This window comes from Triticum aestivum, chromosome 6B (assembly GCF_018294505.1).
Source record: "Triticum aestivum cultivar Chinese Spring chromosome 6B, IWGSC CS RefSeq v2.1, whole genome shotgun sequence".
Lineage (NCBI taxonomy): Eukaryota > Viridiplantae > Streptophyta > Magnoliopsida > Poales > Poaceae > Triticum > Triticum aestivum.
Genome location: NC_057810.1, coordinates 31,668,607 through 31,685,955, shown reverse-complemented (window position 1 = coordinate 31,685,955; position 17,349 = coordinate 31,668,607). Strand labels below are relative to the sequence as shown.

Genomic DNA, 17,349 nt, shown 5'->3' with positions numbered 1-17,349 from the left:
ACAAATTTTGACTTATACTCAGCTAGCTAGGCGACGTGCAACACGTCGTGTTGACTAGATCGGAAACAAAATACACATCGATCTTGTCGATCTCTACATAGATCTCGATCGATCGGCATGCCAACTAATTAGCGGCGTCGGAGATCAATTATATAGTTTACGCTGATATCATGGATCGATGACGAGGCAGTAACACTGATCCGTACGGTTGCATGTGCAATGCCTGGGCTAGTGTATGTGCTAATGGATGGAGAGTCAACTCTTCCATCCCTCGAACGGCCTTGGTTGTACCTAGTCGTGTTATCGTGTACATTGGAGTTACAACTCTATAGATAGCTTCGTGTACACCTTCCCAGATACTCCTACGTGCTATGCACTTAGTCTACCGATCATATATAAGCTTATCACCAAGGTTGTCAGAATCGCGATTTTGAATCGGATCGGAGCTTTGATGGTAGGATCGCAAATCATAGAATCTTCACTACCAGGATCGTAAAGTCGTAGATTCTAAGAACTAAAATCGTAGAATCATAGAGGTTTGTTTGGATCGTAAAGTCGTAGAATCGTATAATAGAATCGCGATTCTGATAACCTTGCTTATCACAGATACAACGTATGGGGACACAGATTGAGTTCCTTGTGATCTCTTCAAGTTGCCTAGCTGACAACTAAATGACCAGTACTTGCAAGTAATTCTCACTTACGCTCCGTTGATTCAGAAACGCACATGAATGAAACAATTAACGAGGAGATCTGTACAGCTAGCCTTTGGTTTCACCAACCGTCCAGCATGTACATATAGCACTGGTTAATTAACTTTGGTCAAATAGTTCTGATCTTAATTTGGTTAGAGCTGTCATAAACCTTAAACTAGCCCTGATCTTGATTATGTGAGATAATATATAGTACACCCCAAGAATGTTACTGCCACCAGCTCCTGCATGTGCAACTGCAACATCGAGGCTAAATATTTCTCCACAGTCAACTCTTTGCACAGTTTTCATAACACCATGAAAAAAAGTTTGCCCAAAAAAAAACTGTCAAGAGCTGGAACCAAGTAAATTATGGCGTCGACAAATTAGGACGGAATGGTGTCTAGGGTGCTCTTTAAGTGTTCAAAATGTAAGTTTAGCAGCATATTTCTTATAGGAAAGCCACTGCTAAAGTCTGTTAGGAAGATGGTGTTCAATAAGTACATGAAGTTGCAAATCTAAAATAATATTTATTATGGAGGCATGTCAAAAATAATTTAAAATGATAGTCATCTACTTTATTTACTAATGATAGTAACTATTCATTACTGATTTTTTTCCATACTGCGCAAATCAATTTAAGTTTGAACATTTTTGTGAACAGCCCTATGTTTGAGCTTGAAATTTTACATGTTTATATAACATGAACTTAACAACATATTGTATTTTTGTGGAATGTCCTAAAGCTTTTAGAGATAGTTTTCATGCAGATTTTCATTCGCTTTCTTCATAATGTTTCCACTGGATATTATCCCATAAAATAAGCAGCTAGTAACATGCATTCCATTTTTCACACACACACACACACACACACACACCCCTACACAAACAAGAGAGAGAGAGAGAGCGATATATATATATATATATATATATATATATATATATATATAGAGAGAGAGAGAGAGAGAGAGAGAGAGAGAGAGGAGGGAGGGAGTGGCAGTTAGCAGCCTAATGACGCGTTAACTGTGGTGTCAGAAGTAATTAATCTTGGATGCTGTAACCTGCAGACTACAGCTAGCTCTGCAGCTACCTAAAGTCAACTCTTAGTTTGTACTTAGTGTAGAATCAAGTACGTTTCAGGAATATCTCAACCTGCAAGTTTTGCAGTCGGATCGAATAAACCCTACAGCTTAGTGTCAACTCATTTGCACGGTCCTGTACGTACTTGCAACAGTTAATGCACTGGCACTGCATATATATTATCTCATATAAGTAGCATGGCATCCCTGATAAGTTCAACAAGACAGATGTACGATCCTTGTGAATCTCTTCATTAGTTGGACAAACACAAAAATTAAGAAACAGAGGAGAACGTCAAACATATAACTAATGGAGTAATGGTGTGCATTAATTTGAGGAGCTCAAGGGAAAATGAATGGAATATTGGAACGATCTAGACGAAAGGAAACGTCGGGAGCATATGCCAAAGAATATGCCTAAGTGAAGTGGTTCAAGCATGCTATAAATACATGTATCCTTCTCATCTTTTCGAGCACAAACACAACCATTACAAACTAGAGAGTTAGCTAGCTAAGCACTTGTCTCTCAGAGCACATTGCGGCTCTGAGAGCTCCAAGGAGCAAGGAAGAAGAAGCTTTCCTCCCTCAGCACAAGAGGATATGGAAATGGAGGTCCCCTCCACTCCCACCACCCCAGCGCCCATCAACTTCTTGCTGCCGGTGGACTCTGAGCACAAGGCCAAGTCCATCAAGATCTTCTCCTTCGGCAACCCGCACATGCGTGCCTTCCATCTTGGATGGATGTCCTTCTTCACATGCATTGTCTCCACCTTCGCTGCCGCGCCGCTCATCCCCATCATTCGCGACAACCTCAACCTCACCAAGGCCGACATCGGCAACGCCGGGGTCGCCTCTGTCTCTGGCGCCATCTTCTCAAGACTGGCCATGGGCGCCATCTGTGACCTCCTTGGCCCACGCTATGGCTGCGCCTTCTTGGTCATGCTCTCCGCGCCAGCGGTGTTTTGCATGTCCGTCATTGAGGGCCCCGGCGGATACATCACAATCCGTTTCCTCATTGGTGTCTCACTTGCCACTTTTTCTCCTGCCAGTATTGGGTGAGCACCATGTTCAATAGCAAGATCATCGGGACCGTTGGTGGCTTGACGGCGGGATGGGGAGACATGGGTGGCGGTGCCACACAGCTCATCATGCCTCTCGTCTTCGATGCCATTTTGACATGTGGTGCAACGCCTTTCACTGCATGGCGCCTTGCGTACTTCGTACCAGGAATGATGTTGGTGGTGATGGGGTTACTCGTCCTCACCATGGGGCAAGACCTTCCCGATGGCAACTTGAGGAGCCTGCAGAAGAATGGAGACATGAACAAGGATAAGTTCTCCAATGTTCTCCGTGGCGCCGTCACCAACTACCGCACGTGGATCTTCGTCTTCATCTATGGCTACTGCATGGGTGTCGAGCTCACCACCAACAACGTGATCGCCGAGTACTAGTACGACAGCTTCCACCTAGACCTTCGGGCCGCTGGCACCATAGCCGCGTGTTTCGGCTTGGCTAATGTCTTCGCGCGCCCCATGGGTGGCTACCTCTCCGACCTCGGTGCCCGTTACTTCGGCATGCGTGCCCGCCTCTGGAACATCTGGATCCTCCAGACCGCCGGCGGAGCCTTCTGCCTTTGTCTGGGTCGCGCAACTACCCTTCCCACCTCAATCACATGCATGGTCCTCTACTCCATCTGTGTCGAGGCTGCGTGTGGTGCCGTCTACGGTGTTATCCCCTTCGTCTCTCGGCGCTCCCTCGGCCTCATCTCCGGCATGAGTGGCGCGGGCGGTAATGTAGGTGGCGGGCTCACATAGTTCCTCTTCTTCACGTCATCGCAGTACTCCACAGGTAAAGGGCTCCAGTACATGGGAATCATGGTCATGGCGTGCACTCTTCCCATTGAGCTCGTGCACTTCCCACAGTGGGGCTCCATGCTCCTCCCACCCACCACTGGCGCGACCGAGGAGGACTACTACGCTGCTGAGTGGACGGAGGAGGAGAAGAGCAAGGGACTACACAACACAGGCATCAAGTTCGCCGAGAACAGCGTCTCCGAGCGTGGCAGACGCAACGCCATCCTCGCCGTACCTGCCACCCCACCTCACGTCACCCCCCAACACGTATAAGACTCGAGCTTTTCTACCTCCCTGCCGTGTACGTATATGTGCATATGTATATACACTGTATTTGTACGTGCACTTCCTCTAGGGTCTAGGTGTTTGATGCCCTATTAAGACGGTGTAATTTTCCACACCACGTGACTTTGTGGGCGCTTACCCAACCCTTGGAGAAGGGATGTAGTATGTATTTAGGGTCTTGTAATATGTTACGAGATGAGATATAAGAGAAAATGTATCGTACCTTCACATTCCTCATGGATCCATTTTGTTTGTTGTTTCGTACTGTTGCACATGTTTGATGCTTCAAGTAGGTGACAATGGAAACCTCCGCCTTCGGTTAGCCGACCTCTGAAAAGATGAACTAAGAACTAGCTTCTGAGTATAAATCTTTTGTAATTCAGCATGTGTACAGATCGGCCAAATTCCAGCTCACCTTTGTGCAAAGTCTGCTTGCACTCTGTGTTTTACCGAGAATTGGCTCGATGAAACTCCAGGCTTCCTGCTCAGCAGCCTCTTGGATGATTGCACCAGTAATGCATTACTTGAATAAAACACTCAAGTTTCCCTACATGTTGTAGCATAACTGGTCAAGTATAACTTGCCCTTGTGCAGTACCATTTAGCTGGCGTGGACGGTGACAGATGAAGAGGACATGCATACAACTAAATATTTGTAGAATAGCAATCGTTTTCGCAAGCTTCTGGTTATGTAGCTCGCTAGCAAGAGTAGCTAAAAACTGAAATAATACATGGAGAAGGGTCAGACTTTAGGTTATCGATGACGATCGACGCAGCCTCAATATAAGCAACCACCCTGCTCCGTACTTACTCGATGATCTTGCATGTGAACTGGCCGCAATGCCAGAGACTTAGCATTATATTTGATGTATAATATGTAATACATTTATATTTTTATTATAGACCCCTAGTCATATATAGCTAGACTAGAGTCATAGTAGATAGTTTTGTTGTTGATGGCGGTGATGAGTCGATAACAATTAATGGAGGGTTAGGACTTTAGACCACCGACGTCTCTGCAGCCAGAATAGCAACCACGTACCTAACCGTACAGTTTTCCAACTGATCAAAAGATGCGTTCGTAGCTACGGTCAACTCTTTTGCATGCGTGTCCTGACAGCCTTGAAGGCATCTAAACCTGTCTACTAATAATGAAAGGTTGCTTAATGCGCGCTTAATTGCTGATCTCAGTCTTGACGTCTAACTAATGATCTCTTCATTTCAAAAAACAAAACCTAAAACTAATGAGATCTCAGGCTATAGATCACCCATCGATCGTTGTGTGCAGCCAGAGTATCATAAACAGGATGTACTATCGTACTCGATCTTGCATGTGCTCGCAGCCATAGGGTCAACTCTTTTTGCAATCTTCAAACTTCTGTAACCTAGAAGAAGTACTTTAATTAGGTGCTACGAATTAGCGTGCAAAATCAGGATCGACGGTAGATCTCATATATGGTGGCTAGCAAGTTATGTAAAATCAGACGTGCCCAGAAAAATGCATCAGAACTTTTACAACATACGCTATGACGCAGTCAAAGAGTTTAAATAGACTCTTTTCAAGACATCATTCATTTCATCTTGTTAAGCAGACAAGGAAGAAGATGGATAGGGGAAACAGTTAGCGAAAGAAGGTACGAGACCACTTAGATCTCGATCGGACGGTTCTGATGGGACTGATTGCCACTTTCTTTTTGTTGCAATGTTTGTGGCATATGCAGTCCTAAAAAATAGCCATGCAATGCACTGAACAATCCCAATGATATACTATTATATAGAATGTCAATCTAAAATCATTTTAGTTTTGCAACCCTATATGATTCAACGGAGGACACCTCGTCTCCGTGTGATCTCCGTGTTAGAATCCCTGTATAGTTAAGAAAGATATACAAGCTTCGTAAGGAAAAGCAAACGTCCACTGATCAACTCAACGTCACTTCATGGAAACGCTTGATTGTATCTTAGCGGAGACACAACTTTGTCCTCCTTTCGCTGGAAGTGTTGTTTTCACCATAGTTATATTATTTTTTTGCGGGGGACCATAGTTCTATTTGTACGTGAAGATGACGCCTTAAGACATCGAAGACGTCACACCATTAATTTGAAAAGCCCGCTGCCGATCATTTTCACAAACATGGATAGTTAGCACAGATTAATTAAGTTGGTCAATTTGGCATATGTAACATTGTTTGAAACGCACTTACAACAGTCGCTTCCAAGAACTTGCTTGCCTGCCGATTGAGGACTTTGGGGAGCTCTGGTGAAGTGGTGATGGATGTACGGCCGGAATCCACATATGACAAGGCAACCGGTACACTAATCGCTTTCACCAATCGTTTGTTGATACTATATGCTGAGCTATGGCACCTAAGTAAACTGGCTAACAAAACGTGAAGCAAAACATCCCTCCTATCATTAACACTGGCAGGACGGGTATTAGGTTGCTTATGATGATGCAGGTACCGTACTACACCGGCAGTACTTGGAACCAGCTGGAGCAAACTCTTTGCATGGTAGCTGCCCATGAGTGATGGTAGCTGCTCATGACTGGAGGTTTAGAATACCGGGTTTGTATCAACCACCGTACTGTTGGAAATATGCCCTAGAGGCAATAATAAAAGTGTTATTATTATATTTCCTTGTTCATGATAATTGTCTTTTATTCATGCTATAACTGTATTATCCGGAAATCGTAATACACGTGTGAATACATAGACCACAATATGTCCCTAGTGAGCCTCTAGTTGACTAGCTCGTTGTGATCAACAGATAGTCATGGTTTCCTGGCTATGGACATTGGATGTCGTTGATAACGGGATCACATCATTAGGAGAATGATGTGATGGACAAGACCCAATCCTAAGACTAGCACAAAGATCGTGTAGTTCGTTTGCTAGAGCTTTGCCAATGTCAAGTATCTCTTCCTTTGACCATGAGATCGTGTAACTCCTGGATACCGTAGGAGTGCTTTGGGTGTATCAAACGTCACAACGTAACTGGGTGACTATAAAGGTGCACTACAGGTATCTCCGAAAGTACCTATTGTTTTATGCGGATCGAGACTGGGATTTGTCACTCCGTGTAAACGGAGAGGTATCTCTGGGCCCACTCGGTAGGACATCATCATATGCGCAATGTGACCAAGGAGTTGATCACGGGATGATGTGTTACGGAACGAGTAAAGTGACTTGCCGGTAACGAGATTGAACAAGGTATTGGATACCGACGATCGAATCTCGGGCAAGTAACATACCGATAGACAAAGGGAATTGAATACGGGATTGATTAAGTCCTTGACATCGTGGTTCATCCGATGAGATCATCGTGGAACATGTGGGAGCCAACATGGGTATCCAGATCCCGCTGTTGGTTATTGACCGGAGAACGTCTCGGTCATGTCTGCATGTCTCCCGAACCCGTAGGGTCTACACACTTAAGGTTCGATGACGCTAGGGTTATAAAGGAAGCTTGTATGTGGTTACCGAATGTTGTTCGGAGTCCCGGATGAGATCCCGGACGTCACGAGGAGTTCCGGAATGGTCCGGAGGTAAAGATTTATATATAGGAAGTCCTGTTTCGGCCATCGGGACAAGTTTCGGGGTCATCGGTATTGTACCGGGACCACCGGAAGGGTCCCGGGGGTCCACCGGGTGGGGCCACCTATCCCGGAGGGTCCCATGGGCTGAAGTGGGAAGGGATCCAGCCCAAAGTGGGCTGGGGCGCCACTTCCCTCATGGCCCATGCGCCTAGGGTCAAGGGGGAACCCTAAGGAAGAGTCCTAGGAGGGGAAGGCACCTCCTAGGTGCCTTGGGGGGGAGGGAATCCTCCCTTGGCCGCCGCCCTTTTCCCATCTGGAGGCAGGCCGCCGCCCCTTGGGGTGGGAAACCCTAAAGGGGGCGCAGCCCTCCCCTTCCCCTATATATATGAGGCCTAGGGGCTGCCCATAACACGCGATTTGATCTCTCTTGGTGCAGCCCTGCCTCTCCTCCTCCTCCTCCTCTCCCATGGTGCTTGGCGAAGCCCTGCGGGATTGCCACGCTCCTCCACCACCACCACGCCGTTGTGCTGCTGTTGGATGGAGTCTTGCTCAACCTCTCCCTCTCTCCTTGCTGGATCAAGGCATGGGAGACGTCATCGGGCTGTACGTGTGTTGAACGCGGAGGTGTCGTGCGTTCGGCACTTGATCATCGGTGATTTGAATCACGACGAGTACGACTCCATCAACCCCGTTCACTTGAACGCTTCCGCTTAGCGATCTACAAGGGTATGTAGATGCACTCCCCTTTCTACTCGTTGCTGGTCTCTCCATAGATAGATCTTGGTGTTACGTAGGAAATTTTTTTGAATTTCTGCTACGTTCCCCAACAGTGGCATCATGAGCTAGGTCTATTGCGTAGATTCTTTGCGCGAGTAGAACACAAAGTAGTTGTGGGCGTTGATGTTGTTCAATATGCTTACCGTTGCTAGTCCAATCTTGTTTCGACGGTATTGTGGGATGAAGCGGCCCGGACCGACCTTACACGTACTCTTACGTGAGACAGGTTCCACCGATTGACATGCACTTGGTGCATAAGGTGGCTAGCGGGTGCCAGTCTCTCCCACTTTAGTCAGAACGGATTCGATGAAAAGGGTCCTTATGAAGGGTAAATAGCAATTGGCATATCACGTTGTGGTCTTGCGTAGGTAAGAAACGTTCTTGCTAGAAACCCATAGCAGCCACGTAAAACATGCAACAACAATTAGAGGACGTCTAACTTGTTTTTGCAGGGTATGCTATGTGATGTGATATGGCCAAAGGATGTGATGAATGAATATATGTGATGTATGAGATTGATCATGTTCTTGTAATAGGATTCACGACTTGCATGTCGATGAGTATGACAACCGGCAGGAGCCATAGGAGTTGTCTTTATTTATTGTATGACCTGCGTGTCATTGAAGAACGCCATGTAAACTACTTTACTTTATTGCTAAACGCGTTAGTCATAGAAGTAGAAGTAGTCGTTGGCGTGACAACTTCATGAAGACACGATGATGGAGATCATGATGATGGAGATCATGGTGTCATGCCGGTGACAAGATGATCATGGAGCCCCGAAGATGAAGATCAAAGGAGCTATATGATATTGGCCATATCATGTCACTACTCTATTTGATTGCATGTGATGTTTATCATGTTTATGCGTCTTGTTTACTTAGGACGACGGTAGTAAATAAGATGATCCCTTACAAAATTTCAAGAAGTGTTCTCCCCTAACTGTGCACCGTTGCTATAGTTCGTCGCTTCTAAGCACCACGTGATGATCGGGTGTGATGGATTCTTACGTTCATATACAACGGGTGTAAGACAGTTTTACACAGCGAAAACACTTAGGGTTAACTTGACGAGCCTAGCATGTGCAGACATGGCCTCGGAACACGGAGACCGAAAGGTCGAGCATGAGTCGTATAGTAGATACGATCAACATGAAGATGTTCACCGACGTTAACTAGTCCGTCTCACGTGATGATCGGACACGGCCTAGTTGACTCGGATCATGTGATCACTTAGATGACCAGAGGGATGTCTATCTGAGTGGGAGTTCATAAGATGAACTTAATTATCCTGAACATAGTCAAAAGACCTTTTGCAAATTATGTCGTAGCTCGCGCTTTAGTTCTACTGTTTTAGATATGTTCCTAGAGAAAATATAGTTTGAAAGTTGAAAGTAGCAATTATGCGGACAGTAGAACGCTTATGTCCTTAATGCACTGCTCAGTGTGCTGAACCCCAAACGTCGTTTGTGGATGTTTCATCGAACATACATGTTTTGATAACTACGTGATAGTTCAGTTAAATGGTTTAAGTAGAGGCACCGAAGACATTTTCGAAACGTCGCGGAACATATGAGATGTTTCGAGGGCTGAAATTGGGATTTCAGGCTCGTGCCCACGTCAAGAGGTATGAGACCTCCGGCGATTTTCTTAGCCTGCAAACTAAGGGAGAAAAGCTCAATCGTTGAGCTTGTGCTCAGATTGTCTGAGTGCAACAATCACTTGAATCAAGTGGGAGTTGATCTTCCAGATGAGATAGTGATGTTTTTCCCAAAGTCATTGCCACCAAGCTGCTAGAGCTTCGTGATGAACTATAACATATCAAGGATAGAGATGATGATCCTTGAGGTATTCGCGTTGTTTGACATCGCGAAAGTAGAAATCAAGAAGGAGCATCAATTGTTGATTGTTGATGAAACCACTAGTTTCAAGAAGGGCAAGGGAACGAAGGGATACTTCATGAAACGGCAAATCAGCTGCTGCACCAATGAAGAAACCCGAGGTTGAACCCAAACCCGAGACTAAGTGCTTCTGTAATAAGGGGAACAACCACTGGAGCAGATTACCCTAGATACTTGGTAGATGAGAAGGCTGGCAAGGTCGATAGAAGTATATTGGATATACATTATGTTAATGTGTACTTTACTAGTACTCCTAGTAGCACCAGGGTATTAGATACCGGTTCGGTTGCTAAGTGTTAGTAACTCGAAATAAAAGCTACGGAATAAACGGAGACTAGCTAAAGGTGAGATGACGATATGTGTTGGAAGTGTTTCCAAGTTTGATGTGATCTAACATCGCACGCTCCCTCTACCATCAAGATTAGTATTAAACCTGAATAAGTGCTCTTGCACCTAAAGGAATGGTTTATTGAATCTTGATCGTAGTGATACACATTTTCATGCCAAAAGATATAAGATAGTAATGATAGTACCACTTACTTGTGGCACTGCCATGTAAGTCATAATGGTATAAAACGCATGAAGAAGCTCCATGTTGATGGATCTTTGGACTCACTCGTTTTTGAAAAGTTTGAGACATGCGAACCATGTCTATTGGTGTATATGCATGAAGAAACTCCATGCAAATGGATCGTTCGGACTCACTTGATTTTGAATCACTTGAGATATGCAAATCATACCACATGGGCAAGATGACTGAAAAGCCTCATTTTCAGTAAGATGGAACAAGATAGCAACTTGTTGGAAGTAACACATTTTGATGTGTGCAGTCGAATGAGTGCTGAGGCATGCAGTGAATATCATTATGTTCTTACTTCACAGATGATTCGAGTAAATGTTGAGTATATTTACTTGATGAAACACAAGTCTGAATTATTGAATGGTTCAAGTAATTTCAGAGTGAAGTAGAAGATCATTGTGATAAAAGGATAAAATGTCTATGATATGATCATAGAGATGAATATCTGAGTTAAGAGTTTTGGCACACAATTAAGACATTGTGGAAATTGTTTCGCAATTAATACCGCCTGGAACACCATAGTGTGATGGTGTGTCCGAACATCATAGTTGCACCCTATTGGATATGGTGCGTACCATGATGTCTCTTATCGAATTACCACTATTGTTCATGGGTTAGGCATTAGAGACAACCACATTCACTTTAAATAGGGCACCACGTAATTCCGTTGAGATGACACCGTATGAATTATGGTTTAGAGAAACCTAAGTTGTCGTTTCTTAAAGGTTTGGGGCTGCGACGCTTATGTGAAAAAGTTTCAGGATTAAGCTCGAACCCAAAGCGGATAAAATGCATCTTCATAGGACACCCAAAACAGTTGGGTATACCTCCTAATTCAGATCCGAAAGCAATATGGATTGTTTCTTGAATCGGGTCCTTTCTCGAGGAAAGGTTTCTCTCGAAAGAGTTGAGTGGGAGGATGGTGGAGACTTGATGAGGTTATTGAACCGTCTCTTCAAGTAGTGTGTGACAGGGCACATGGAGTTGTTCCTGTGGCACCTACACCAATTGAAGTGGAAGCTTATGATATTGATCATGAAACTTCGGATCAAGTCACTCCCAAATCTCGTAGGATGACAAGGATGCGTACTACTTCAGAGTGGTACGTAATCCTGTCTTGAAGGTCATGTTGCTAGACATCAATGAACCTACGAGCTATGGAGAAGCGATGGTGGGCCCGAATTCCGACAAATGGTTAGAAGCCATGAAATCCGAGATGGTATCCATATATCAGAACAAAGCATGGAATTTGATGGACTTGCCCGATGATCGGCAATCCATTGAGATAAATGGATCTTTTAAGAAGAAGACGGACGTGGATGGTAATGTCACCATCTATGAAGCTCGACTTGTGGCGAAGAGTTTTTTCACAAGTTCAAGGAGTTGACTATGATGAGATTTTCTCATCCGTAGCGATGCTTAAAGTCCGTCGGAATCATGTTAGCATTAGCTGCATTTATGAAATCTGGCAGATGGATGTCAAGACAAGTTTCCTTACTAGTTTTCGTAAGGAAAGGTTGTATGCAATATAATCAGAAAAGTTTTGTCAATCCTGAGGATGCTAAAAGGTATGCTAGCTCCAGCGATCCTTCTAAGGACTGGAGTAAGCATCTCGGAGTTGGAATGTACGCTTTGATGAGATGATCAAAGATTTTGGATTTATACAAAGTTTATAAGAAACTTGTATTTTCAAAGAAGTGAGTGGGAGCACTATAAAATTTTCTGATGAGTATATATTGTTGACATATTGATGATCAGAGATGACGTAGAATTTCTAGAAAGCATATAGGGTTATTTTGAAAGTGTTTTTCAATGGAAAGCCTGGATTAAGCTGCTTGAGCATTGAGCATCAAGATCTATAAGGATAGATGAAAACACTTAATGGTACTTTCAAATGAGCACATACCTTAACATGATCTTGAAGGTGTTCAAGATGTACCAGTCAAAGAAGGAGTTCTTGCCTGAGTTGTAAGGTACGAAGTTAGGACTTAAAGCTCGACCACGGCAGAATAGAGAGAAAGGACGAAGGTCGTCCCCTATGCTTAAGACGTAGGCTCTTCAGTATGCTATGCTGTGTACCGCACCTGAAGTGTGCCTTGCCATGAGTCAGTCAAGGGGTACAAGAGTGATCCAAGAATGGCTCACAGGACAGCGGTCAAAGTTATCCTTGGTAACTAGTGGACTAAGGAATTTTCTCGATTATGGAGGTGGAAAAAGAGTTCGTCGTAAAGGTTACGACGATGCAAGCTTGACACCTATCCGGATAGCTCTGAGTAGAGAAACCGGATACATATAATGGAGCAATAATTTAGAATAGCTCCATGTAGAACAGTTATTTGGAATAGGTCCAAATAAAGCGTGGTAGCTGCATCTAGGAGATGACATAGAGATTTGTAAAGCACACACGGATCTGAAAGGTTCAGACCCGTTGACTAAAACCTCTCTCACAAGCAACATGATCAAACATAAAACTCATTGAGTGTTAATCACATAGTGATGTGAAATAGACTACTGACTCTAGTAAACTCTTGGGTGTTAGTCACATGGCGATGTGACCTGTGAGTGTTAATCACATGGCGATGTGAACTAGATTATTGACTCTAGTGCAAGTGGGAGACTGTTGGAAATATGCCCTAGAGGCAATAATAAAAGTGTTATTATTATATTTCCTTGTTCATGATAATTGTCTTTTATTCATGCTATAACTGTATTATCCGGAAATCGTAATACACGTGTGAATACATAGACCAAAATATGTCCCTAGTGAGCCTCTAGTTGACTAGCTCGTTGTGATCAACAGATAGTCATGGTTTCCTGGCTATGGACATTGGATGTCGTTGATAACGGGATCACATCATTAGGAGAATGATGTGATGGACAAGACCCAATCCTAAGACTAGCACAAAGATCGTGTAGTTCGTTTGCTAGAGCTTTGCCAATGTCAAGTATCTCTTCCTTTGACCATGAGATCGTGTAACTCCTGGATACCGTAGGAGTGCTTTGGGTGTATCAAACGTCACAACGTAACTGGGTGACTATAAAGGTGCACTACAGGTATCTCCGAAAGTATCTATTGTTTTATGCGGATCGAGACTGGGATTTGTCACTCCGTGTAAACGGAGAGGTATCTCTGGGCCCACTCGGTAGGACATCATCATATGCGCAATGTGACCAAGGAGTTGATCACGGGATGATGTGTTACGGAACGAGTAAAGTGACTTGCCGGTAACGAGATTGAACAAGGTATTGGATACCGACGATCGAATCTCGGGCAAGTAACATACCGATAGACAAAGGGAATTGAATACGGGATTGATTAAGTCCTTGACATCGTGGTTCATCCGATGAGATCATCGTGGAACATGTGGGAGCCAACATGGGTATCCAGATCCCGCTGTTGGTTATTGACCGGAGAACGTCTCGGTCATGTCTGCATGTCTCCCGAACCCGTAGGGTCTACACACTTAAGGTTCGATGACGCTAGGGTTATAAAGGAAGCTTGTATGTGGTTACCGAATGTTGTTCGGAGTCCCGGATGAGATCCCGGACGTCACGAGGAGTTCCGGAATGGTCCGGAGGTAAAGATTTATATATAGGAAGTCCTGTTTCGGCCATCGGGACAAGTTTCGGGGTCATCGGTATTGTACCGGGACCACCGGAAGGGTCCCGGGGGCCCACCGGGTGGGGCCACCTGCCCCGGGGGGCCACATGGGCTGAAGTGGGAAGGGATCCAGCCCAAAGTGGGCTGGGGCGCCACTTCCCTCATGGCCCATGCGCCTAGGGTCAAGGGGAACCCTAAGGAAGAGTCCTAGGAGGGGAAGGCACCTCCTAGGTGCCTTGGGGGGGAGGGAATCCTCCCTTGGCCGCCGCCCTTTTCCCATCTGGAGGCTGGCCGCCGCCCCTTGGGGTGGGAAACCCTAAAGGGGGCGCAGCCCTCCCCTTCCCCTATATATATTGAGGCCTAGGGGCTGCCCATAACACGCGATTTGATCTCTCGTTGGTGCAGCCCTGCCTCTCCTCCTCCTCCTCCTCTCCCATGGTGCTTGGCGAAGCCCTGCGGGATTGCCACGCTCCTCCACCACCACCACGCCGTTGTGCTGCTGTTGGATGGAGTCTTCCTCAACCTCTCCCTCTCTCCTTGCTGGATCAAGGCGTGGGAGACGTCACCGGGCTGTACGTGTGTTGAACGCGGAGGTGTCCGTCCGTTCGGCACTTGATCATCGGTGATCTGAATCACGACGAGTACGACTCCATCAACCCCGTTCACTTGAACGCTTCCGCTTAGCGATCTACAAGGGTATGTAGATGCACTCCCCTTTCTACTCGTTGCTGGTCTCTCCATAGATAGATCTTGGTGTTACGTAGGAAATTTTTTGAATTTCTGCTACGTTCCCCAACAGTGGCATCATGAGCTAGGTCTATTGCGTAGATTCTTTGCACGAGTAGAACACAAAGTAGTTGTGGGCGTTGATGTTGTTCAATATGCTTACCGTTACTAGTCCAATCTTGTTTCGACGGTATTGTGGGATGAAGCGGCCCGGACCGACCTTACACGTACTCTTACGTGAGACAGGTTCCACCGATTGACATGCACTTGGTGCATAAGGTGGCTAGCGGGTGCCAGTCTCTCCCACTTTAGTCGGAACGGATTCGATGAAAAGGGTCCTTATGAAGGGTAAATAGCAATTGGCATATCACGTTGTGGTCTTGCGTAGGTAAGAAACGTTCTTGCTAGAAACCCATAGCAGCCACGTAAAACATGCAACAACAATTAGAGGACGTCTAACTTGTTTTTGCAGGGTATGCTATGTGATGTGATATGGCCAAAAGGATGTGATGAATGATATATGTGATGTATGAGATTGATCATGTTCTTGTAATAGGATTCACGACTTGCATGTCGATGAGTATGACAACCGGCAGGAGCCATAGGAGTTGTCTTTATTTTTTGTATGACCTGCGTGTCATTGAAGAACGCCATGTAAACTACTTTACTTTATTGCTAAACGCGTTAGTCATAGAAGTAGAAGTAGTCGTTGGCGTGACAACTTCATGAAGACACGATGATGGAGATCATGATGATGGAGATCATGGTGTCATGCCGGTGACAAGATGATCATGGAGCCCCGAAGATGAAGATCAAAGGAGCTATATGATATTGGCCATATCATGTCACTACTCTATTTGATTGCATGTGATGTTTATCATGTTTATGCATCTTGTTTACTTAGGACGACGGTAGTAAATAAGATGATCCCTTACAAAATTTCAAGAAGTGTTCTCCCCTAACTGTGCACCGTTGCTACAGTTCGTCGCTTCTAAGCACCACGTGATGATCGGGTGTGATGGATTCTTACGTTCACATACAACGGGTGTAAGACAGTTTTACACAGCGAAAACACTTAGGGTTAACTTGACGAGCCTAGCATGTGCAGACATGGCCTCGGAACACGGAGACCGAAAGGTCGAGCATGAGTCGTATAGTAGATACGATCAACATGAAGATGTTCACCGACGTTAACTAGTCCGTCTCACGTGATGATCGGACACGGCCTAGTTGACTCGGATCATGTGATCACTTAGATGACCAGAGGGATGTCTATCTGAGTGGGAGTTCATAAGATGAACTTAATTATCCTGAACATAGTCAAAAGACCTTTTGCAAATTATGTCGTAGCTCGCGCTTTAGTTCTACTGTTTTAGATATGTTCCTAGAGAAAATATAGTTGAAAGTTGATAGTAGCGATTATGCGGACAGTAGAAAGCTTATGTCCTTAATGCACTGCTCAGTGTGCTGAACCCCAAACGTCGTTTGTGGATGTTTCGAACATCGAACATACACGTTTTGATAACTACGTGATAGTTCAGTTAAATGGTTTAAGTAGAGGCACCAAAGACGTTTTCGAAACGTCGCGGAACATATGAGATGTTTCGAGGGCTGAAATTGGGATTTCAGGCTCGTGCCCACGTCAAGAGGTATGAGACCTCCGACGATTTTCTTAGCCTGCAAACTAAGGGAGAAAAGCTCAATCGTTGAGCTTGTGCTCAGATTGTCTGAGTGCAACAATCACTTGAATCAAGTGGGAGTTGATCTTCCAGATGAGATAGTGATGTTTCTCCAAAGTCATTGCCACCAAGCTGCTAGAGCTTCGTGATGAACTATAACATATCAAGGATAGAGATGATGATCCTTGAGGTATTCGCGTTGTTTGACATCGCGAAAGTAGAAATCAAGAAGGAGCATCAATTGTTGATGGTTGATGAAACCACTAGTTTCAAGAAGGGCAAGGGAAAGAAGGGATACTTCATGAAACGGCAAATCAGCTGCTGCACCAATGAAGAAACCCGAGGTTGAACCCAAACCCGAGACTAAGTGCTTCTGTAATAAGGGGAACAACCACTGGAGCAAGATTACCCTAGATACTTGGTAGATGAGAAGGCTGGCAAGGTCGATAGAAGTATATTGGATATACATTATGTTAATGTGTACTTTACTAGTACTCCTAGTAGCACCAGGGTATTAGATACCGGTTCGGTTGCTAAGTGTTAGTAACTCGAAATAAAAGCTACGGAATAAACGGAGACTAGCTAAAGGTGAGCTGACGATATGTGTTGGAAGTGTTTCCAAGTTTGATGTGATCTAACA

At 44.8% G+C, this 17,349-nt stretch overlaps 1 pseudogene; it reads left to right on the top strand.

The window, feature by feature from the left end:
• Positions 1-2,371: 2,371 nt before the first annotated feature.
• On the top strand, positions 2,372-4,441 carry LOC123133285 (high-affinity nitrate transporter 2.1-like; annotated as a pseudogene).
• The last annotated feature ends 12,908 nt before the right edge of the window (positions 4,442-17,349 follow it).